Raw genomic sequence first — 24,358 nt, forward strand, 5'->3', positions numbered from 1 at the left:
TTTACGACGTGTAGGAACATTTTTACTTTATTATGTCATTAAGTAGGGTGTAAAGGAAGTTGGTTACAGTATGTTAAGAATTAAGGGTTCTTTACTTAACAGCCAGTGTTCAAAAGAGAGATTAATGAACTCCAATAGTAGTAAATCACAGAAAATGAAAGCTCAAACATTATACCTAATATGTGTGTTCTCTTAAGGAAAATTACACCAGTATAAGGGATCTGTCAGAACATTCAGGATGAATGCTGACAGAAAGTGACATCATCTGGTCCAAAGCCACCGCGGCATTCTTGCTTCCTGGCAAATTCTGCCCTTACTCCCCTGACAGGAAATCAGCCTCTCTTTGGTTCTCATTGTCAGCAGCTGCCTCTGACCTTTAAAAGGCAGGCAGTTGCTACTAGTCTTTGCTCGTGCAAAGTACTGGTTACCCTGTCCTGTCTGAGCTCTCCCTTGCTTTTGTTTTGCCTGCTGCCTGTCTTGACCTTGGAACCGGAACTGACTACCCTTTGCCTGCCGCGACCTCAGAACTGGACCTGACTACCCTTTGCCCTCCGCATGCCTCGACCTCAGAACCGGACTTGATTACTCCTGCATCCCAGGCTTATGATCCCAGGCCAAGGTCAGTGTATTACTCCCTACCTCTGCCCTGCAGGTCCGTATCCTGTCTTGCAGTCAGCAGCGTTACACGTTGCACGAGCCACGCAATGGACCCTGAAGAGGTAGTGAATGCCATTTCCCATCAGGGCCAGCTTCTGGGAGCCAATGCCACCCATATAGCTACGCTGGATCAGAAACTGGATTCAATCTCCACTACGCTGCAGACCCTGTGCAGCCACCTCAGTACCCCCAGCTTGACCCCATCTATGCCCACGCATTTAGCTCATGACGCTGCACCAGTATCTGTGGTCCTAAGGGAGCCCCATATCCTGACTCCTGTCCGCTATGGAGCGCTTCCCTCGGCTTGCAGAGGATTCTTGAACCAGTGCCAGGTGCAGTTTGACACACGACCGTCATCCTTCTCTACCCACTGCTCTCGAGTGGCATATATCTTCTTGCTCCTCACGGATGAAGCATTAGCTTGGGCATCACCTCTTTATGAAAAGGGTTCCCCCTTGTTGGACGATTCCGTCGCTTTCATGCAAACCTTCCGGACAATCTTTGATACCCCCGGCCATGCGGCTTCCGCTGAATTTGCACTACTACAGTTAAAACAAGACTCTCACACTATGGGACAATATGCTGTCAAGTTTAGGACCCTGGCAGCGGAGACTGATTGGAACGAGAGGGCTTTGAAGGCTGCTTTCCGTCAGGGCATTGAAGAGAGGCTAAAGGAAGAATTGACATACAGGGACCTACCCACAGAACTGGAATGACTGATCGCCCTTTGCATGTCCCTGGACCTTCGGTCCCCATCTGCCTATCCTGGCAAAACCATTCCGTAATAACCAAGGCCTTTGTGGACTCTGGAGCTGCTGGTATATTTGTGGATAAGGCCTTTGCTCAACGGATCAAGATTCCTCTCCAGAGGAAGGACGTTCCCCTAGGTATCTCTTCCATTGATGGTAGACCATTGGGATTGGGGGTCATATCACAAAAGATAGTTCAAATCAGGGCTACGGTTGGTGTTTTGCACCACAAAGTCATCCAGCTGGATGTCATCAATTCCCCACCAATCGATGTGGTTCTGAGGCTTCCTTAGCTACGTACAAACAATCCCCAGATTGACGGACTAGATTTTGGGACAGATAAGGACTTGGGGGTCTGCCTACCATGGCAAATGTCTTTAACCCTGTCGTCTGGTGGGTTCTCTTCTACTGCCTGCACTGGAAGACTTACCCTGTTACTCTGACCTGAGGCGGGTCTTCGACAAGGGACAGGCTGAAGAATTACCTGTGCATCGACTGTTTGATTGTGCGATCGATCTCCTTCCTGGGATGACTCCTCCTCGTGGATGTACATATCCTCTTTCCGAACCAAAAACCAAGGTGATGAGGACATACATTGATGATATCCTGAAGCGAGGATTTATTTGCAAATCCTGTTCTCCTGCTGGTGCAGGTTTTTTCTTTGTGGCAAAGAAGGACGGGTCATTGAAACCTTGTATTGATTACCGGGGTTTGAATAAAATTACTGTCAAGAACCGGTATCCTCTTCCTCTGACCACCGAACTCTTTGATTGTCTACATGGGGCAACAGTTTTTACCAAGCTCAATTTAAGAGGGGCTTGTAACCTTAAAAGGATAAAGCAGGGTGAGGAGTGGAAAACCGCTTTCAACACACGTAATGGCCACTACAAGTACTTGGTGATGCCCTTCGGCCTATGCAATGCTCCCGCAGTGTTCCAGTTCTACGTGAGCGAAATTTTCAGAGACATGTTAGACTCCTCAGTTATCGTATACCTTGCTGATATCCTCATCTATTCTAAAACCCTGGAACAACATCATCAGCAGGTGAGGGTGATCCTTAAACGCCTCCTAGAGAACAACCTCTTTGCTAAATTCGAGAAGTGCGAATTCGATAAATCCCGTCTTTCTTTTCTCGGATACATCATCTCTGCCCAGGGCCTAGAAATGGATCCTGCCAAGGTTGCTGCTGTTCTGAACTGTCCAGTACCTAAGGAATTAAAAGCCATTCAGTGCTGGTCAGTATGTGTTTCGTCAGTGTATGTCTGTGAATGTGCTGTTCAGTGTGTGTCTGTTTCGGTCAGTGTGTGAGCATTTGTGCTGGTCAGTGTGAGAGAATTTGAGCTTGTCAGTCTATGTGTAGGTGTGTGATTAATGTGCAGTCTGGTGTCTGTGTGTATGTCTGCAGGTCAGTGTGTATTTTGTGGAATGCATTAGGTGTTTGTATGGTGAAAGTGTGAGACATTTGTATATTATTATGTGATTAGTTGTTTGCATGTGGTGAATGTATCAGGTGTGTGTGTGCTCTTGTGATTATGTTGCCTATATATACAGTTGATATGTGTGGTGGCCAGTTGCTGCCTGGTTTTTGGTCCGGTAGGGTACATTTGCCCCCCAATTAAAAATCTGCCAGCCAGCCCCTGCTCACTGCTCCACTTCTGCTGCTCCCATAGCCTCTAAAATTAAATTGAAAATTCTAGTTATGACTTACAAAGCTCTCAATGACCCTGCCACTCCCTTACATTACAGCCCTCATTCCCAAATACATACTTATATGCTTCCTCATTCTGCCCATGACATCCGCCTTTCCTCCTACCTTATAACCTCCTCTCATTCCCACCTACAAGACTTCTCCCGTGCTGCCCCGTCTCTCTGGAATTCCCTATCACATACCATCAGACTCTCCCCAAACTTTCAGATGTTAAAAAACAACCTGAAAACTCACCTTTTCAAGGAAGCTTACTCGCCATAACTCTAACATCCAACCCTCTCCCCCTCCAACCCATTGGGACCAGCTGTGTGGCTGGACCAACCTCCACACTATGTAACTCCCCCCCGCCCCTCGCCCCATGTATTCAGCTGCTAGGCTGATCCATACTCCAACTTGAGCCACACTCTATACTAGGGGTGTACAAACTTTCTCGTCTGCACCCCCCCTGCCTGCTCTACCTCTCTGCTCGCACCCCCCCCCCCCCCCCACCTTATCTTGTCCCCGGCAGTTCTGATGTCACAACGTCATGTGACCCCGCGTATCCAGAAGCCGTCGGAGACAAGTTAAGTAACATACAGAGCCCTCGTCCGCTCCCGCGGCATTTAATTTAAATGCTTTGGGGAAGTGGGAGGGGGGGGGCTCTGTAAGCACCACGCCCCGCCCCCCCAGTAAATTTCTCGTCTCCCAGTTTGCGCACCCCTGCCTTATCCTACAATGAGCAGCCACCTTACCTTCTTGTTTCAACATTGTCCCTCTTTCCTTCTAGATTGTAAGCTCTCAATAACTCTTTGTATCTGTTTGTCCTCACTTGTATATAACTGTCTATGTAATATACATAACCCTGTACCCCATTGTACCGCACTGTTGGCGCTTTACAAATAAACGATACCTAATAATAATAGTAATTGTAATTTAAGCAAGGGACACATAACTATGATAAACAAAGTGGGCACCGTTTTTGTAGCAATTTCAAAAAAATGTACGCTAGTAAAAAAAGAAACAGAATGACTACTTTTCAAAATAAGTCTTTTGTTCTCTAAAAAAAACAAAGTCTTGGTTAAGGAAATAAGGGACTTGTATTATAACGCGGCCACTGTGTAAAGGTATATTTGCGTAAAGGTGCAATGAGGCTAAATATGGAGAGAGAGAGGGAGAGAGAGACAAGGAGAGTTTCTCTGGGCTCAGCTGGGGCCGAGTTCCCCAGAGAAGGATGGACGACAGAGACCGTGTTGAAGCGGAAGACGTCTGTTCCAAACCCTGGACTAAACAGATAAGGCAAACGCTTTATTATTATCTGCAGAGACTTTGTATGGAATGTACATGTTTTAGGGCTGACAACCAGCTTAGCTGGCGGCCCTGATAGTAAGGGCCTGAAGAAGTCAGTTAGTTCCCTGACAGGGATAGGCATTTTTTTATGCTTTTGATTTTTTCTTAAAGGGACGGTGGGTCTGCTAATACGTTACTTAACCCTTATAAATAAACCCCACGTAAATAGAAATACAGTGTTTCCGGCCTTATTTGGGATAAGTGACTGCAACGTGGTGTGGGCATCACAACGTGTATAGCAGTCTTAAGCAAGCACAGACTCCAAATTTGTAAGGATTATACAGTAGGTTGCACATCCAATGGGGAGCAAAGAAAGTGGAAAATAAACTTGTTGACTAATGTAAGGATGAGTCATATGTTGAGTTGTAGCTACGAGTAACAGTGTGCAAAGTAAAGCTCCATAAAGACAATGGCACTGTTTTATGTTGTGTTACAGTCGTTATATTACATTACCAGATACTGCAAACAAAGCACTGCAGTGAAACTGAACATTTCATTTGACACCCCACCGGTATCTTTTTCAATATCACAGATTGCACTGATGAGCAAATAAGCATATATTTGGCCTCACTTTTGAGACGGCGGTAACTACTTGTTTCAAGGCTCAAATACAAATGTTTTGTGTATGATGCTGATCACAGTGGATAATTCTTATTAAAATGCTGTGGTACTTTAGAGAAATCTGCTTGTAAATGTTCAAGCTTTTGACAACTTCTAAACTGTCCACCATTGGCATTTAATTAATAAGTCCTTTGATTGTCCCTGTGCAGATATGTAAGATAACTGTCATTTTTTTTTTGTTTCAAATTTTTTTATTAGGCATTGATACAGCATACATTGTGACAGTTATATCTTAGCCTAATACAGGATTTTTTTTTTTTTCCTTGACACAGTCTCAACATGCCCCCGGCCATTCTTCTCGGGCCGTAGGGGCACGCGAGGGGGGGGGGGGAAGGAAACAGAAATAGAGAAGTTAAGAGGGGGGGGGGAGTTGGGAGGGGGGGGTGTCCCATCCTCTTCAGTGTCCCGTATGGCGTTTTCTTTTGACCTGATCATCCTTAGTTGTGGGGGGGAGTTGGGGCAGGGTTAATTAGCTGGACGTATCAGCCACGGTTCCCATACATTGTAGAAAGAGGCCGTAGTTCTTTTCAAGAAGGCTGAAAGTTGCTCCATGAGCATTACCTCCTGTATTCTTTTTCATGACTGTTTGCTTGGGGGGGGGAGACACCTTCTTCCAGGAGGCGGCCACCGCACATCTAGCCGCCGTGAGAATGAAGGAGATTAATTTCTTAGTTGGGCGGTCAATATTCTCTATTGGCCTGGCCAGCAAGTAGGTCAGCGGATCAATGGGTATAGTGAGGCCTATGACCTCTGTAATTATAGACTGTATGGTTTCCCAGTATTTCTGAATTTCTGGACATGTCCACCAAATGTGAGCCATGTCTCCCTTTTGTCCGCAGCCTCTCCAACATAGATCGGAGGCCAGGGGGTAGATTTGATTTATTCTAACTGGGGTAAGATACCAGCGGAACAGTATTTTATAAATATTTTCCTTGATTGTGGCACAGATGGAAGTTCCTGAGGCTGCTTCCCAAATACTTTCCCAATCCTCTCGGTCTATAACTATGTTCAATTCTGCTGCCCAATGCAGCATGTAGTCATGAGTGGGGGCAACTGTTGCCCTTTCTAGCTCCGCGTAAATTTGTGTTATGAGACATTTTTGGTGGGCTATTTCCCTGCACAGCCGCTCGAAATTAGTGAGAGGGGGAAATTCCAACGTTGGGTATAATGTTTCGATGAAGTGTCTAATTTGCAGGTATTTGAAGACGTTCAGTCCTGCCATTTCATATTTGTTTTGCAATCTTTGGTAACTCAGGAACTGCCCAAAGCTCAGAAGGTCGGCAACTGCTCTGATATTTTTAACTGTAAATTGGTCAAATTGTCTAGGCTCACAACCTGGCAGAAATTTGGGATTTCGAATAATTGGGATGAGTTGGGATTTAGGGGTCGTGAGCTTAAATTTAAGTTTGCATTTCGTCCATATCTCCCACGTGTGTTTCATTTTGAATTTGCTAGTCTGCATATCTTCCCTGCTCAGGGACCAAAGGCATGCTGGCAGTGAAGGCGTGCCGGCGTATTGCGATTCTATATCTAGCCAGCAATATTGGCTCGGGTTTGCGTTCCAGACTACTACCTGTCTCAGCTGGGTGGCTTGGTAATATCTCATAATGTCTGGGACTCCCAGACCCCCTCTCCCCCTTGAGGCAAGCAAAACTGCCCTGGAGATTCTGGGTTTTTTACCCAGCCAAATAAAATGAAAGATCTGTTTTTGTATATTTTTCAGTTCTGAGCCAGGGATGTGAATCGGGAGAGTCTGGAAAAAGTATAACAATCTGGGGAGTATATTCATTTTGACCGAGATCATTCTCCCGATCCATGATATTTGGTATCCTCCCCATTTATCAAGATCCTGTTTGATTTTCCAGAGTAAGGGCGGGTAATTATGTTGGTACAGGGAGTGGTAGTTCCTCGGTATCTTTACTCCCAAATATTTGATACAAGAGGAACTCCACCGGTAGTTAAAATTTAGTTTGAGGAGTTTCACCTCTGGCTCTTGCAGGTTTAGATTTAACGCTTCAGATTTATCGCTATTAATTTTATAGCCTGATATTTTCCTGAAGTCTTTGAGTTCTTTTTGGAGATTGGGGAGGGAAATTTGGGGTTGGGAGAGTGTTAAGAGATATCTTGTATTGTGTTTGTCCTATTTCTACTCCTTGGATGTCCTGATGGTTTCGAATTGTGGACGCCAGGGGCTCTATGGTGAGTGCGGAGAGGAGAGGGGATAGGGGGCATCCCTGTCTTGTGCCATTTTTAATATTAAATCTCTGGAGATTGCCCCCTGGTAGTTTTACCATTGCTGACGGATCTTGGTAGAGTCTACGGACCCCTTCTAGGTATGCGTCTTTAAAGCCGAATTTATGCATAGTGTGGTCTAGTAAGAGCCAGTCGATTCTATCGAATGCCTTCTCTGCGTCTAGGCTCAGGAGTATTGCTTTGGTTCCTGTGAGGTTGACATGGTCTATAATATTGATTATCTTCCGAGTGTTGTCCGAGGCTTGCCTGCCCGCGACAAATCCTACTAGGTCTATATGTATAAGTCTCGGTAAGATTGGGTTTAGCCTATTCGCCAGTATTTTACTGTATAATTTGAGGTCATTATTGAGAAGGGAGATTGGACGATAGCTTCCACATTGCATCGGGTCTCTGCCTTCTTTGTGTATGATGGCTAGATTTGCGAGAGACATTGAGGTGGGGATTGGATTTCCCTCCATAAAATGATTGAACATTTTTAATAGATGCGTGGATAGTATGGGTAGGAATCTCTTGTAGTAAACATTGGTGAATCCATCAGGACCAGGGGACTTGGAAAGTTTGAGCAGCTTGACCGCCTCTTCTAGTTCCTCATTTGATATCTCTGCGTTGAGGACTGTAATTTCCTCTTCTGTTAGCGTAGGGAGGTGACAACTGTCTAGGTATTGCTTTATTGAGTCTGATACTATTGGTTCAGGGTGGCCATGTTTGGATCTTAGGTTATATAAATCAGTATAATACTTGGTGAATTCTTCTGCTATCTTCCTATCGCTGTATTGTATCTCACCGGACCTATTTTTGATCGCCGTTATTTGGGACCTCTTCTGTATTCCTCTGTCGGCCTTGTTGCCCTTGTCATAGTATTGCTGGTTTGTCCACTTTAGGGCTTTTCCTACATCTTCCAGCTGGGCTTGTTTAAGTTTTTTCTGGCAGCCATTACATTTTTATAGACTCTCTTTGAGGGATTGGCTTTATGAGCATGCTCCAGCGTAATAATATTGTCTTTGAGTTCCTTAATCACTTTTTGTTTGACTTTTTTCCTATGGGATAAATTGAGATGAATTTACCTCTGATTGCTGCCTTATGGGCCTCCCACAGGATTGCTGGAGAGGAGACTGAGCCAGAGTTAAAGAAGAAATAGTCCTTAAATGAGGTTCTGATCTCTTTCTCTATCTCAGGATGGTTCAGTAAAGTCATTTAGTCTCCAGGAGTAGGATATAGTTTTTTCAAATGGTACTGATAGGGTCAATAGTACCGGGGCATGGTCTGACCAGGTTATCGGGCCAATGTTCGAATTGGTGGCAGCCTCCAGTACATTTTTAGTTACCAGGAAGTAGTCTATACGAGAATAGGTCTGGTGAGGCATTGAGTAAATAGTATAGTCCCTCTGGCCCTGATGCTGGGATCTCCATATATCTACCAGTGAGAATTAATTCAGTATTCCCCTAAGCCTTTTCCCTTTGTGTTGGGGGGGGGGCTATACGGGGATGGCCCGTTACAGTTGATCTGTCCTCGGAGGGGTTTAGGACCATGTTTAAGTCCCCGCCTAATAGTACCGATGACAGGTAACTCGGGTCGATGCCCTCGAGAACCCTTTTTAGAAATTCCACTTGATTCTCGTTCGGGGCATATACATTTATCAGGGCAATTGCCGATCCTGCGAGAGAGCCGTATACCACTAGAAATCTACCATCTGGGTCCACTGTTGTTTTGATGTGATTAAATGGGGTGCCTTGTCGGATCAATATGGCCACTCCCCGTTTTTTTACTACTAAATGATGCGAAAAAGCACATTGGAAACGCTTTTTTTAATATATTTGGGGGGTCTTGTGATGTGAAGTGGGTCTCCTGTAGGAATATGATGTCTCCCCCTGATTTTTTCATATCTTGTAAGGCCAGTCGTCTCTTTCTGTTATTGTGCAGGCCTTTGACATTTAATGATATTATTTTAATTGGGGCCGTAGTAGCCATGGATTTTTCCCGTGGTGGGGAACCTTAGGACCCCTCCTTTCCCACTGGGGGGTCTTGATTCTATAATTTGGGTACGCAGCACGCCCCAGCAAACATTTAGGACGGGTGTGGTTTTTGTATTTATCGAGCCAGGTGTACTGAGGAGGTGGGAGGGGTGGAGAGGGGGGGAAGGGTGGGGTAAAGATCTGCTGGGACAGAGTCAGCAGACAGAAGAAAGAGGTGAATAGGTCCACTGTAGGGCCTAACAAAAAATTGCCTGGTCCGCGGGCGACCGGCATTTGGGCTGGAGTGCCCTTCGGGGTTGCTACCGGCGTCGACGACCGGTGGGCAGCAGAGGGGGCCAGACCCTTTGGTGCCTCAAGTGACACATTTCCTCCCCCTTCCCTAGGTAATGTGGGAATATCGTGACGTACTCACTTTGAAAAAAAAGGGAAAGGGAGAGGGGGTGGTGAGGGAGTGGGGGGTGGTGGGGGAGAGGGGGGGTTGGGGTTGGGAGGGGAGAGAGTGGTGGGATGGGTGGAGGTATGGTGGAAGAGAGGGGGGGGTGGAGGAGAAGGGTGGGGGGGGTGGAGGAGTGAGGGGAGATAGGGGACCGAAGAGGGATGGATCTTTGTGTCTTTGTTCTACCTGTTATTACTAGTTCAACGTTTGGCATGGTAACATGACATATATCAAACAACCTTGAACACAATTTAAGACATAATGACATGCAGCATAGCACTGCTTCTAATAACATTCTGTGCAGTGTAACAGCATTGCAAACAATTCAACCATATGGCATCTTAGCCCGTGAGCTTTTGATCTGACTGCAGGCTTAGCTAAGGCAACTGTGCCTGTGCATCGTCCTGTGACCTGCGTCTCCCTTGATATCCGCTTCAGTTTCTGCATCTAAACATTGTGGCATGCTATGATGGCTGTCTGGGGAGCCCCTCTAGGGTAGGGTGGGAGAGGGGGGAGTAGGTGGGGGGGAGGGAGGGGTAGAGGGGGGGATGGAGGAGAGATGGGGGGGAGTGGGGTGGGGGGGCAGAGGGGGGAGAGGAGGAGGGGGAGGGGGGCAGAGGGAGGGGTGGAGGGGAGAGGAGGGAGGAGGAGAGGAGTGGGGGGGCAGAGGGTGGGGAGAGGAGGGGGGGAGAGGGGTGGGGGAGCAGAGGGAGGGGAGGGGGGATGGGGGGGAGAGAGGGAAGGGGGGGAAGGGGGAAGGGGGAGGAGGGGGTGGAGGGGGAGGGAGAGAGGAGGTGATGGGAGGTATGTTCTCTCCTGCCATATCGGTACACATTCTCTTACTATGTTTATTTACATTCAGTTGTGTAATGACCTGTTTATTCATTCACTCATGCCTTTAAGTGAAGGCTCATTTGAGTTTAAGCATGACGGTAAGAGTTTCAACACATTCCAGTTCAGGTTCATTTGCTTATTATAACTTTTCCTTTGACATCGTAATCGGTATCAACCCCGCGGGTTTGAGCATAAGGGTGCTGTATTTGGGACCTCTCCTTGGGTGGGGAGGGGGGGGGACCTGGGAGGGAGGTGGGGACCTGAGAGGGAGGGGGGGAACCTGAGAGGGAGGGGGAGGAGGGCCTGGGAGGGAGGGGGGGATCTGGGAGGGAGGGGGGGGGGATCTGGGAGGGAGGGGGGGGAGACCCGGGAGGGAGAGAGGGGGGGGAGTGCTGCATAACATAATGGCGTACATGAATCAACTATTTACATCGTAGGTGAAGTCTCGTAGCGTTCATTTCAACCACTTCCACTATAGTTCAGTGCGATGGGACAAGTGCTGTACCCGTATTGAATTAAACCCCTTAACTGTGAAGGTCCGCCTATGCGTTTCTGGACGGACCGTCTGGATGGGCCCCGAGTACTCACAGTTGCTGTGGTGTCGAGTTCGGCATCCGGGTGTGAGGTCGGGGAGACCTCCAGGAGCCGGGAACCGTTGAGGCGCTCTTTAGGTACGTGGGTCCCCTTTTTCTCACCCCTATTACAGCAGGGCACTTGACGTAAGGGGAAAAGACCGGTCAGCAGCAACGACGAGGGGGGAGGGAGAGGGGGGGAGGCGAAAACCAAGCGCTCAGCCTTCCTTCCTTTTACGGGGCCCCCGTTCACGGGGTCAAATCCTCCCGCCCCCCTCCCCCCCCGTTCAAAAAGCGGCGATCCTCCGGTTTCCTCACGGGGGTTCTCTAGGCGGCTGATACGGGTTGGCGTGGAGAGTTTGGGTGCGTCGTTCCTCCGTCTGACAGCTCCCCTCCCCGCGGCGATGTACTGTTGACGACTGCTGTCAGGTTTGTTTCTTTTGCTTCTCCTGCGCTGTCCCTGTAAACGATGGGGCTGTTTTTTAACTTGAGGGTTCCAACTTCAACTGGGTGTGGGGTGCAGCTCCAGAAACGTGTGGGACAGCATTTTAATTTATTTATTTATTTCCTTTGCTGTCTCTGGCCCGCCAGTCGTTCTAAGGCCCTGATCGGTGGCTCCTCTGCGTCAGTGCCTTGTGACCTGGCGGGGTCAGATTTCCAGCTAGAGGGTGGGTTGAGGCCCAGCGCCCGGGCAAATTGCTCCATGTCCTCAGGGTGTCTAATGGTCAGGAACTTGCCATTTCTCTGGACCAGGAGTTTGAATGGGAACCCCCACTTGTATTTGACTTCATTGTCACGGAAAAGGAGGGTTAAGGGCCTCAATTCCTTGCGGCGATTGACTGTGACTTTTGACAGGTCATTAAAGATTTGCAAGGGGTCATCCTTAAATTTAATGGGTTATTTGGCTCGGCAGGCCTCCATTATTTTCTCCTTTATGGAGTATCTGTGTAGGCGGACAATTACATCCCGCGTCCTGTTAGGATCATCAGACCGAGGTCCCAGCGCACGGTGCGCTCTGTCCATCTCTAAATCTTTGTGGTCCAGGTCTCCACAAATTGAGACAAAGAAGTCAAGCAGGTAGATTTTTATTTGGCCTGGGGGGACTGATTCCCGGAATGCCACGTATTCTAATATTTTGCCGCCGGTCGCGGTTCTCGTGGTCTTCTAGGGTGTCACGGAGACTGTTAATTTCTGCCCCCAGTCGGTAAATCTCTGTGTCTGCTGCTTCCTGGGCTTGCTGGGCATCTGCCATTTGATTCTCCAGGGCTGATGTCCGCTCTGTGAGGCCTGTGATTTCTTGCTTGAGCTCCGTGACTGCCGCTCTCAGGTCTGCTTGGAGCGATGCATGGAGCTTATCCAGCATTGAGGCCATGAGCTCTTGCATATATTCTTGTGTTACCCCAGTTTCAGGGGGCAAGGGCTCGTCTGATTGGTCCCGATCTGTCGCTGTGCTTTTGGCGCCACGTGCGCTGCTCGTGCCGGCGCCATCTTGGCTCCTTGAGGTTGCCTCTGTGCTCCGCGGCGAGGGGGCGAAATATTTCGTGACCCCCTGGGTCTGTTGGGCCTTCGGTCTGCCCGTCATTGCTCCAGGGATTGTGGATTAAGGGGAGAGTATTTGGGGAGTGGATTTTGGGGGGGAAATGTGTCTATTGCACTGTTTCTATGCAGGGGTCTGAGGAGCTCCTCTCTCACTCAACCATCTCCGTCGGCGTCCTGGCCACGCCCCCGTTAACTGTAAATTTTAAGGACAATTTTATCTTGTCTTAGTTTTGAAATTCACATCCCTTAGCATTCTTGGATTTCTAGTCTTGTTCTTCATGTTTTAAAAAAATCAGTATTACAAATTAGTTAAAAAATACCTGACAGATATGCCTGTGGTTCATCCATGTTCTAATTCTGGGATTCTATTCCCCTGCTCCTTCATTACCCCCACAAATTGTGACCAATCTTCACAATTATGTACATTCACTTTTATTATGTACATTCACAATTATTCACAGATTATGATAACTTTCATGGGATCAACATACATAGTACACACAGAAGTATAATATTGCCAAACTACAGAATTTCATATTCTACTTTGCATTCTGTGACGGCAATCAGTGCTAGGGCACTATTACTTACAATCCTGGTAGGCAAGGAAACTTCCATAATAACTGATGATACCCAAGCTTCTGACTGCTTTATTTAGTTCAATATCTGGCATGGCAAGTTAAATGATCAGACATATTTCACTTTATGCAGAAAAGTCCTAATAACGTTGCGTACTTAAAGCACAAAACAGTAGTTGCCATAATTGACAAAACTAAGCACAGTCAAAGAGGCACCAAAAACATAGCTCATCTGTGTCTTTAAAAATTCCTGCAGTATGTGCTGCGTACTGTGCACGGCAGTATACTGTAATTGTGAAGCGCTCTGAGTGTTATTGTGGAGAAAAGCACTGTATGAAATAAAGTTGTTGTTATTATTATTACATATTAATGAGCTAGTAAAGCAAGTTTCACAAAGGAGCGAGAGCAGAGCATGAACTTTGGAAACTAAGTTATAACTATCGAAATACCACTAACTACTAAACTATGGTATACGAGTTGCTATAAAATCTCACTACGTCATTCTAGAAAATGGTGACATTTCCTCCTAGGAAAATGACTTAATGTGACTACAATTACAGTACCTGCAACTATTTTTTCAGTGTGATATTATCTGGAAAAGTACAGTTACCATAGTGTAGTATATTCCTGGGAGAGATGCTTTTCTGGTGCATCGTTTGAAGAAAATGTAGGGACTAGCAGGTGCTCCCATTGCTTCTAAGCAATGATGTAAACAGTAGCAATAAGATGCTGTAAACAAGGAGCTGCACGGGTTACAGAACAGTTCCAAATGATATTGAAGTAACAATCTTGCAGTAACTAAATGTAGAAATCCGATGTCCCCTAAGCAATAAAGGGGGTAAACAATAAAAGTAAAGAACATTTTATTTCAGTACTTTACCATAATGATGCTGGTGGGATAGAAAGCAAAAGTTAAAAGTGATGTCAAGTACTGTACCCTATTTATGCTTGAAAGATAATTATTATTATCTCTCAAACAATCCAGGGGGAGCATATAGGAAAAAAGAAACAAAAAACACACAAATAAGTGCAGATGTATAGGAAATTGATTAATAAAGCATATGATGGTTTCTTGGCTCGTATGTCTTGTCTACTCACAGGATATCAGTGAATCAAAAGCAGTTTGCAAATAGGGCTGCTACCCATATGGAATAGTATGGTCAGGATCCCCCCTCAAAGGCTCCGTCAGTGATGCAATGTAGTATATGTAGGATGAGAGAGAGAACTACATAGTGCGATCAGAATGATATAAATTTCTTTATGTAAAAAACGGGTATAAAAATGCGCACTTACAACGTGCCAGTATAAAATAAGCATGTATCACTCAATTTAGTGAAATTGAAGGTTCGCTCTGGATAGATCTACCACCCCAGGTCAAGCTCACTCGACTCTAATACATAAAACCGCAAAAAATTCAGAGACCTAATTAAGGAATTCTCTTTGATAGATGCATGAGGGCGCAGCATCAGGGCCAACAGGATTACTCATTCTTCTCACCCCCAAATCAGACGTATTCCAAAATAGATTATTTCCTGGTCACCAAAAACATCCTTCAGCCCTCCTCCCTGTAACGGATCGGGGGACACGTGCCTCTCAGCGTGTCCCTGTCACCTCAGACCCCACTGCGGCTAGCTGCCCCGGTTCCCCGCTCCCTCAGTCTTCCGTTGTGATGGATCAGGGGACGCGCGCTTCTCGGCGTGCCCCCGTCACCTCAGGCCCCACTGTGGCTAGCTGTCCCGGTTCCCCGCTCCCTCAGTCTCTCACCTCCTCCACGCCGAGCCTTTCCTCCGCGGCGCACGCCGCACGCCCAGGCACGCGATCGGGGCGCGCGCAAGGCAGCCTTACAGAAGGCGCGCGCACCCAATCGTTTTACTAGCCCTCTCGCACCGCTTTCTCCGCCCCCCCGTCGGCTGCAGGCCATCACTCTGGATTACGCCCTTGTCTCCTCCCCTGCTCACCGGGACCTATCCCTGCAAACACCCAGACAGGCCTCTGCTCCACCCCTTGCTTCTATTGGCCCTCCTTCCTTTATAACCCCAGTCTGCCCTCTCCTTCCTTGCTCTGCATAGCTTCTCTGTAGCTCCTGTGTGCAGTGTCTATGCCTAGCTCTGTTGTCTGTTTCAGCTCTGGTTCCTGTCCCTGCCCCTGTTTGGATTCCTTTGGATTGATCTCGGCTTTGTTTGACTACATGTACCTCGCTACCCCTGGACTCTGCTTTGGACCTCACTACGCTGCTCTCTCCTGCCCCTGACCCCTGGCTCTTGGACTTTAACCCTCTGACTTCTGGCACCCCAGACTCAGCAAGTATAAACATTAACCCTTTTCTCACCAGGCCCGGCAACGCAACTTACCACACTCCGGGCACGCCCTCACTGCTGTGGGTGCGTGTTATACCCTTACCCACTTCAGTACTGGGGACTGGCCAGGTCTGCGGGCATATAGGCGTTACATTATGCAGAGCTCAACAAATGCAGACGCCCCTGAGGTGGGCCAAGGTGTCACTATAGAACATTGGCAATTTTTAAGTGACCAACTCACCACCGTTACTCAAAAACTTTCTAATCTCTCACTATGGGAATCCCCAGTTGCACCGTCACTCCCGGCCCCAGTATCTGTGGGCAACCCGGAGCCACGTATTCCACCTCCCAACCGGTATGACGGGGACCCCCTTACTTGCCGGGGATTCTTGAACCAGTGTGACGTCCAGTTTGAGATGTCCCCGTCTCGCTTTCCCTCTGGTCGTACTAAAGTGGCCTACGTCTATGCCCTGCTCACTGGCAATGCCCTCGCTTGGGCTTCTCCCCTCTGGGAACACAGACCAGACATAACCCAAGATTACCCCAAATTCCGGCGAGAGTTCCAGCAGGTCTTTAACACACCAGCGCGTAGGGAAACTGCCGCTTCTTCCTTGTTTCGTCTCTCCCAGGGTCGCAGGTCACTGCAGAGACCCAGTGGAATGATGAGGCCCTCGCTGCGGCATACTGGCAGGGTTTATCCGAATCCCTCAAAGATGATCTTGCAGCTCATGTTCGTACCTCATCTCTAAAGGATCTCATTTCCCTCAGCATCCGGATGGACCAGCACATTCAAGAACGACACCACGAGCGCCACCGTCCCCGTTCACTCTCATCCTTGCCTGTTTCTCCTAGGTCTCCTCCCTTGGCTTTTCCTGCGTTGGACGCCCCTGAACCGATGCAAATCGGTAGCCAACAGCTTCGGACCGCTGAGAGAACACGACGTCGCAAGGAGGGTCTCTGCTACTACTGCGGCTCCCCGGAACACCAACTACGTCACTGTCACTTGAAACCGGGAAACAAGAACGCCCAGTAAAGGTAGAGCGGCATCTACTGGGTACCATTTCTCCTTGCCCCTCTTCCCCTAAAGTACTACCGAAAAGGATTCTACTCCCTATAACTCTTGTGGGTCCTAATCTCAAGGTAGAGGTTGACGCCTTCATCGACTCCGGGTCTGGTGGTAACTTTTTGGATCACGACTATGCCTGCCATAACCAAATCCTGTTTGTCAAGAAGAAGTCGCCCATCGGCCTGGAGGCTATCGACGGTGGACCGCTCCAACCAGCCTTCATTATCTGGGAATCTATTCCCCTTACCCTGACCACCACAGATGGCCGTACTGAAGTCATCATCTTCGATGTTTTCCACTCTCCTACTGTCCAGGTTATTCTGGGATTGCCGTGGCTCCAGCTTCACAACCTGCGTGTTGATTGGACCAACGAACTATCGATCCAGTGGGCTTCTACTTTGGAGAAGACGGACACTCCTCCCGTTACCATGCTCGCTGGCCTCGACACCACTCCTGCTTCTCTCTCTACCTTGCCAGAGGTATATCATGACTTTTTAGATGTCTTTAACAAGACCCAGGCTGAGGTTCTGCCACCTCATCGTTCATACGATTGCCCCATCGAATTAATTCCTGGAACCACACTCCCCAAGTCTAAGTCTTATAACTTATCTGTGCCCGAGACCGAGGCTATGGCGACTTACATCCAGGAGAATCTTAAGAAAGGGTTTATTTGGAATTCCACATCCCCCGCCGGGGCAGGTTTCTTCTTCGTGAAAAAGAAGGATGGCTCTTTAAGACCCTGTATCGACTTTCGTGGGTTTAACAAGATTACGGTTAAAAACCGGTACCCTCTTCCTCTAATTTCAGAACTCTTTGACCGGCTTCAAGGAGCCTCTATATTATCTAAGCTCGACCTGAGAGGAGCCTACAATATTATCCGAATACGAGATGGTGACGAATGGAAAACTGCATTTAACACACGTTCGGGTCGTTCGGCCTCTGCAATGCCCTGCCGTCTTCCAAGAATTTATGAATGATATCTTCCGGGACATTCTGGGAATCTTTGTCATCGTATACTTGGACGCTATCCTCATTTTCTCCAAGAACCTGGAGGAGCATATTCGTCACACCAAGATGGTTCTCTCTCGGCTTTGCGCTAATCGCCTCTATGCGAAGATGGAGAAATGTCTCTTCCACCAATCTTCCACAGCCTTCCTTGGCTATATAATCTCTGATAAAGGTTTCACCATAGATCCTGAGAAATTGAAGTCTGTTCTCGATTGGCCATTGCCAAATTCCCTAAAAGCCGTTCAACAGTTCCTTGGCTTTTCTAACTACTATCGAAAGTTCATCCGTAATTTCTCCACTATCACTCTACCCATTACTGCTCTGACCAAGAAAGGTGCTGATCCGACAGCATGGTCCCCTGAAGCCATCAAAGCCTTCGAGTTCCTCAAAAGAGCTTTCGTCTCCGCCCCCATCCTTCGGCATCCGGATACATCCCTTCCTTTCACCCTGGAGGTAGACGCTTCTGATGTGGGAGCTGGGGCAGTACTCTCACAAAGATCTTCTCCACAAGAAAAACTTTATCCATGTGGATTCTTTTCCAGGAAATTCTCTTCGGCCGAGAGAAATTATGATGTCGGGAACCGTGAACTTTTGGCTATCAAATTAGCCCTCCAAGAATGGAGACATCTTCTCGAGGGTACCAAGGAGCCAGTAGCTATTCTCACCGATCACAAAAACTTATTGTACATTGAGGGGGCTCGTCGTCTAGGGTCCCGTCAAGCTCGTTCGGCACTGTTTTTCTCTCGTTTCAATTACACAATTTCATATATTCCAGGTACCAAGAATATCAAGGCCGATGCTCTGTCTCGCCAATTCTCTACGGAGGAAGGATCTAATGAATCGTCAGAGACGATTCTTTCCGCAAAGTATATTATTTCCGCCAATAATTTTGATATCCTGGATGAGATGTACCTTGGAGATTTAAGGTGCCAGAAGGACGGTTGTACGCTGCTCACGTTTTCACCACAAGATCCTACAGTGGGGGCATTCTTCTAGATCTGCTGGTCATCCAGGCTTCAAGAGGACAGTAGATCTTATCAAATGGACCTTTTGGTGGCCTAAAATGAACAAAGACCTTTTTGATTTCACTAGTGCTTGTCCAGTCTGTGCTCAGAGCAAGTCCGCCCGACACAAACCTTCTGGCCTCCTCCTACCTCTTCCTATTCCGGAACGGCCTTGGAAGCATATTTCCATGGACTTTATTGTGGAACTACCTTGTGGTAGTGGACAGGTTTTCCAAGCACACACACTTTATACCCCTCAAGGGTCTCCCCAATTCAGCTATCTTGGCTGACATTTTTTCTAAGGAAATTTTCAGGTTACACGGCGTGCCACTTTCATTGTTTCTGACAGAGGTACTCAATTCATTTCTAAGTTTTGGCGAGCGTTCTCTCAGAGACTTGGAACTTCTCTTCTCTTTTCCTCGGGTTAATCACCCGCAGACCAACGGCCAGACGGAGAGAATGAATCAGACCCTGGAACAGTATCTCAGATGTTTTGTATCAGAATCTCAAGACGATTGGGTGAACCTATTACCCTGGGCAGAGTTCGCTATTAATTCGTTGAAGAATGAGTCCACGCAAGAGTCACCTTTCTTCATTAACTATGGGTTCCATCCCAGCAGTCTTCCCCTCTCCTCCCTCCCCTCTGGTGTTCCTGCAGCAGATACTCACGTTTCCAATCTACAAAACTCTTGGAAAAAGATTCAAAGAGCCTTGCAGGGGTCCGTTCAAAAACAAAAGACGCAAGCAGATCGGCGACGTCAGCCGGCCCAGAATACAAACCGGGAGACAGAGTTTGGCTATCTTCAAAAAATATCAAGCTCAAAACTTCTTCCCAGAAGCTGGCTCCTAGATTCTTGGGTCCCTTCAAGGTCCTTGAACGGATCAACCCGGTAGCGTATCGTCTTTCGCTTCCCCCCACCATGAAGATACACTCTGTATTTCACGTATCCCTTCTGAAACCCTTTGTCCAAAATGCTCATTTTCCGGACGGTCCTCGGAGACCAACCCCGTCGTAATACAAGGACAGCAGGATTTCGAAGTCCATTCCATTCTTGATTCTCGTTGGTCCAGGGGCAGACTTCAGTTCCTCATTCATTGGAAGGGATGTGGTCCGGAGGAACGCTCCTGGATACCTTATCATCATGTTCATGCTCCAGCTCTTCTCAAACAATTCCATCGGAAATTTCCTCACAAACCTTGGGAGGATCGTCCGGAGTCCGATCCTCAAGGAGGTGGGGTACTGTAATGGATCGGGGGACACGCGCCTCTCAGCGTGTCCCTGTCACCTCAGACCCCACTGCGGCTAGCTGCCCCGGTTCCCCGCTCCCTCGGTCTTCCGTTGTGACGGATCGGGGGATGTGCGCTTCTCGGCGTGCCCCCGTCACCTCAGGCCCCACTGCGGCTAGCTGTCCCGGTTCCCCGCTCCCTCAGTCTCTCACCTCCTCCACGCCGAGCCTTTCCTCCGCGGCGCACGCCGTACGCCGTACGCCAGGCACGCGATTGGGGCGCGCGCAAGGCAGCCTTACAGAAGGCGCGCGCACCTGATTGTTTTACCAGCCGTCTCGCACCGCTGGCTCCGCCCCCCGTCGGCTGCAGGCCATCACTCTGGATTACGCCCCTGTCTCCTCCCCTGCTCATCTGGACCTATCCCTGCAAACACCCAGACAAGCCTCTGCTCCACCCCTTGCTTCTATTGGCCCTCCTTCCTTTATAACCCCACTCTGCTCTCTCCTTCTCTGTAGCTCCTGTGTGCAATGTCTATGCCTAGCTCTGTTGTCTGTTTCAGCTCTGGTTCCTGTCCCTGCCCCTGTTTGGATTCCTTTGGATTGATCTCGGCTTTGTTTGACTATGTGTACCTTGCTACCCCTGGACTCTGCTTTGGACCTCACGAAGCTGCTCTCTCCTGCCCCTGACCCCCTGGCTCTTGGACTTTAACCCTCCGACTTCTGGCACCCCGGACTCAGCAAGTATAAACGTTAACCCTTTTCTCACCAGGCCCGGCAACGCAATTTACCACACTCCGGGCACGCCCTCACTGCTGTGGGTGCGTGTTATACCCTTACCCACCTCAGTACTGGGGACTGGCAAGGTCTGCGGGCATACAGGCGTTACACTCCCACTCTGATATTGGTTCAATGACCTGGTCAGACCATGCACCGGTTGACCTGACACTCACCCTCCCCTTTGTCAAAAGTAACTCATGACACTGGAGACTAAATGAGTCCCTACTGAACTACCCTGATATTGAAAATAAAATCAAATTATCTCTGGAGGAATATATTAATATAAATAAGGGTACTGTAGCGTCCCCTTCGATGCTTTGGGAGACCCACAAAGCAACGATCGGAGGAGACCAAATCTCTATTGCCTGCTTTAAGAAAAAAAAAAAAAACTGAAACTATATAAAAAGCTATCAGATAAAATAGTACATTTAGAAAAAATACACAAAAGTAACCCCTCAAAAAAAATACACAAATCCCTTACTGATGCCAGATTGGCACTGAGGCAGGTCCAGTTGGAGGACCTAAAGTGGACCAATCAACTCTACTATGACAAAGAGAACAAAGCGGATAGGATCTTAGCCAAGTTTCTAAGGGTACGAAGAAATTGTTCAGAGTTAAGGGATTTTGACATACAATCAGATTTACAAGAACAAAGATTTCTGAGAAGGGATATTATGGAGGTGTGGTTAAAGATGCAAATAAAAAAAGAAGCAGAGAAAGAGCAAGAGGATCTTTGTTGGTCCCCAAGGTTAAAAAAAACAAAGGAACAAGACACTCCCATGTTTATTGCTAATTATTGCAAACAAGAAAATAGTATTAGATGGATTTTGTTTAAACATTGGGATGTCTTGAAAATGGATCCCATCCTAAAACAAACAATGTCTACAAAACCAAAGTAGTTTTTAGAAAAGCAAAAAATCTAAAAAGCATATTAGCTCAAGTGTTTTAAAGAAAACATCTAGTGTCAACCTAGGTAAACAGTTTTTGAATAAACCACTAGGAAATATTCCATGTGGGAAATGTGTCATGTGTCACTTTATGTCACGGGAGAAAACTTTCAAAGACTGTTGTACTGGGAAGGATATATAACATCAGGCACTTTATTAACTGCCGCTGCAACTTCGTTGTATATATGATCACCTGCCTGCCCATGTAATAAGTATTACATTCGGAAGACTATTAGGTCATTAAAAGTACGTAATAGGTGAACATGTGAACGGCATAAGGAATGCTAAACGTTTGTTAGAAGGGGGGAGGAAAGTACATAACCTTGCACAACACATTTTTGATTGTCATGGAGGTTCCCCTAACGAGTTAAAATTCAAGGGCCTAGAAATAGTGGATAGAGACCCTTGGGTGATAGAGAACTCAAACGTCTTCAGGGGGAGCAATATTTGATCTATTCACTACATAGTAAATATCCTCTGGGCCTAAATGAGCAGATTGAGTTTCATCCATTTTTTAAATAATAAATCCCTGATAACTTTGGACTGTAATGATATTAATCAGAGAGCTGTAAATGTATTTAATATCTATGTATGTGTAATATATATATTTTTGTTTATATATATATATATATATATATATATATATATATATATATATATACCACGACTATTAAGGTTATGGTGGGTAAAAAAAGTGACTAAAACCCTCCACAGTAAAGCATAAAGCAACTGTAAATATTCCTGTATATTCATTTGCATGTCTTAGACAGGTCTGCAACCCTGTCTTTCACCATTATCACCCAGCAAACAGCACTTCCACTGCAGCAAGGGATTCTGGGAAATGACATGCAAATGAGCACACAGTGCCACTTTTTATCTCATGCTCACATTACATGAGCAACCCTTAGTCAATGCATGCTGCTTTAAACACAGCTTTTAGCAAGGACTTGGGAGATGCAAAGTCAGTTAACCCACTCACAGACATGTTTCAACCTTGATGGGTCTCATCAGTGTGAGGTTGCTTACTGACATTTGCTCAAATGAGATAAGAGTAGGTAATCACCACGACTATTAAGGTTATGGTGGGTAAAAAAAGTGACTAAAACCCTCCACAGTAAAGCATAAAGCAACCTGTAAATATTCCTGTATATTCATTTGCATGTCTTAGACAGGTCTGCAACCCTGTCTTTCACCATTATCACCCAGCAAACAGCACTTCCACTGCAGCAAGGGATTCTGGGAAATGACATGCAAATGAGCACACAGTGCCACTTTTTATCTCATGCTCACATTACATGAGGCAACCCTTAGTCAATGCATGCTGCTTTAAACACAGCTTTTAAGCAAGGACTTGGGAGATGCAAAGTCAGTTAACCCACTCACAGACATGTTTCAACCTTGATGGGTCTCATCAGTGTGAGGTTGGCTTACTGACATTTGCTCAAATGAGATAAGAGTAGGTGATCACCATGACTATTAAGGTTATGGTGGGTAAAAAAAGTGACTAAAAACCCTCCACAGTAAAGCATAAAGCAACTGTAAATATTCCTGTATATTCATTTGCATGTCTTAGACAGGTCTGCAACCCTGTCTTTCACCATTATCACCCAGCAAACAGCACTTCCACTGCAGCAAGGGATTCTGGGAAATGACATGCAAATGAGCACACAGTGCCACTTTCTATCTCATGCTCACATTACATGAGCAACCCTTAGGAATACAGGAATATTTACAGTTGCTTTATGCTTTACTGTGGAGGGTTTTAGTCACTTTTTTTACCCACCATAACCTTAATAGTCGTGGTGATTACCTACTCTTATCTCATTTGAGCAAATGTCAGTAAGCCAACCTCACACTGATGAGACCCATCAAGGTTGAAACATGTCTGTGAGTGGGTTAACTGACTTTGCATCTCCCAAGTCCTTGCTTAAAAGCTGTGTTTAAAGCAGCATGCATTGACTAAGGGTTGCTCATGTATATATATGTATATGTATATATATATATATATTATAAATGTATTTTATATCTGTGTATGTGTAATATAGAATTTTATATATGTGCATATATATGGTTTAATAGAGGCCTGCACAACATACAGCCCGCGGGCCGCATGCGGCCCGCCCGGCCTCTCTGTGCGGCTCGCGGTGAGATTTAAAAAAAAAAAACTTAAAAAAAAAAAAACTTAAAAATAAAATAAAAAAATGGCGGCGATTCCCCGCGGCCCCGGGGGTGATGTGAGGTGCATTGAGGTGAGGTGCAGGGGGGTGATGTGCAGGGGAGGTGAGATACAGGGGAGGTGAGGTGCAGGAAGGGTGATGTGAGGTGCAGGTGGTGAGGTGCAGGGGTGATTGGAGGTGCAAGGGGGGGGCGTGATTGGAGGTGCAGGGGGGGCGTGATTGGAGGTGCAGGGGGGGGCGTGATTGGAGGTGCAGGGGGGGTGTGATTGGAGGTGCAGGGGGGTGAATGGAGTTGCAGGGGGGGTGATTGGAGGTGCAGGGGGGGTGATTGGAGGTGAAGGGGGGGGTGATTGGAGGTGCAGGGGAGGTGATTGAAGGTGCAGGGGGTGTGATTGGAGGTGCAGGGGGAGGTGATTGGAGGTGCGGGGGGTCATTGGAGGTGCGGGGGGGGGGTCATTGGAGGTGCGGGGGGGAGTCATTGGAGGTGCAGGGGGGGGTCATTGGAGATGCAGGGGGGGGTCATTGGAGGTGCAGGGTGGGTCATTGGAGGTGAAGGGGGGTCATTGGAAGTGCAGGGGGGTCGTTGGAGGTGCAGGGGGGGTCATTGGAGGTG

At 47.3% G+C, this 24,358-nt stretch overlaps 1 protein-coding gene across 1 annotated transcript in view; it reads right to left on the reverse strand.

The window, feature by feature from the left end:
- Nucleotides 1-24,358, reverse strand: part of LOC142492038 (beta-3 adrenergic receptor-like) — a 45,344-nt gene that overhangs the window by 18,606 nt on the left and 2,380 nt on the right. The window lies entirely within an intron of this gene.

This window comes from Ascaphus truei, chromosome 4 (assembly GCF_040206685.1).
Source record: "Ascaphus truei isolate aAscTru1 chromosome 4, aAscTru1.hap1, whole genome shotgun sequence".
Classification (NCBI taxonomy): domain Eukaryota; kingdom Metazoa; phylum Chordata; class Amphibia; order Anura; family Ascaphidae; genus Ascaphus; species Ascaphus truei.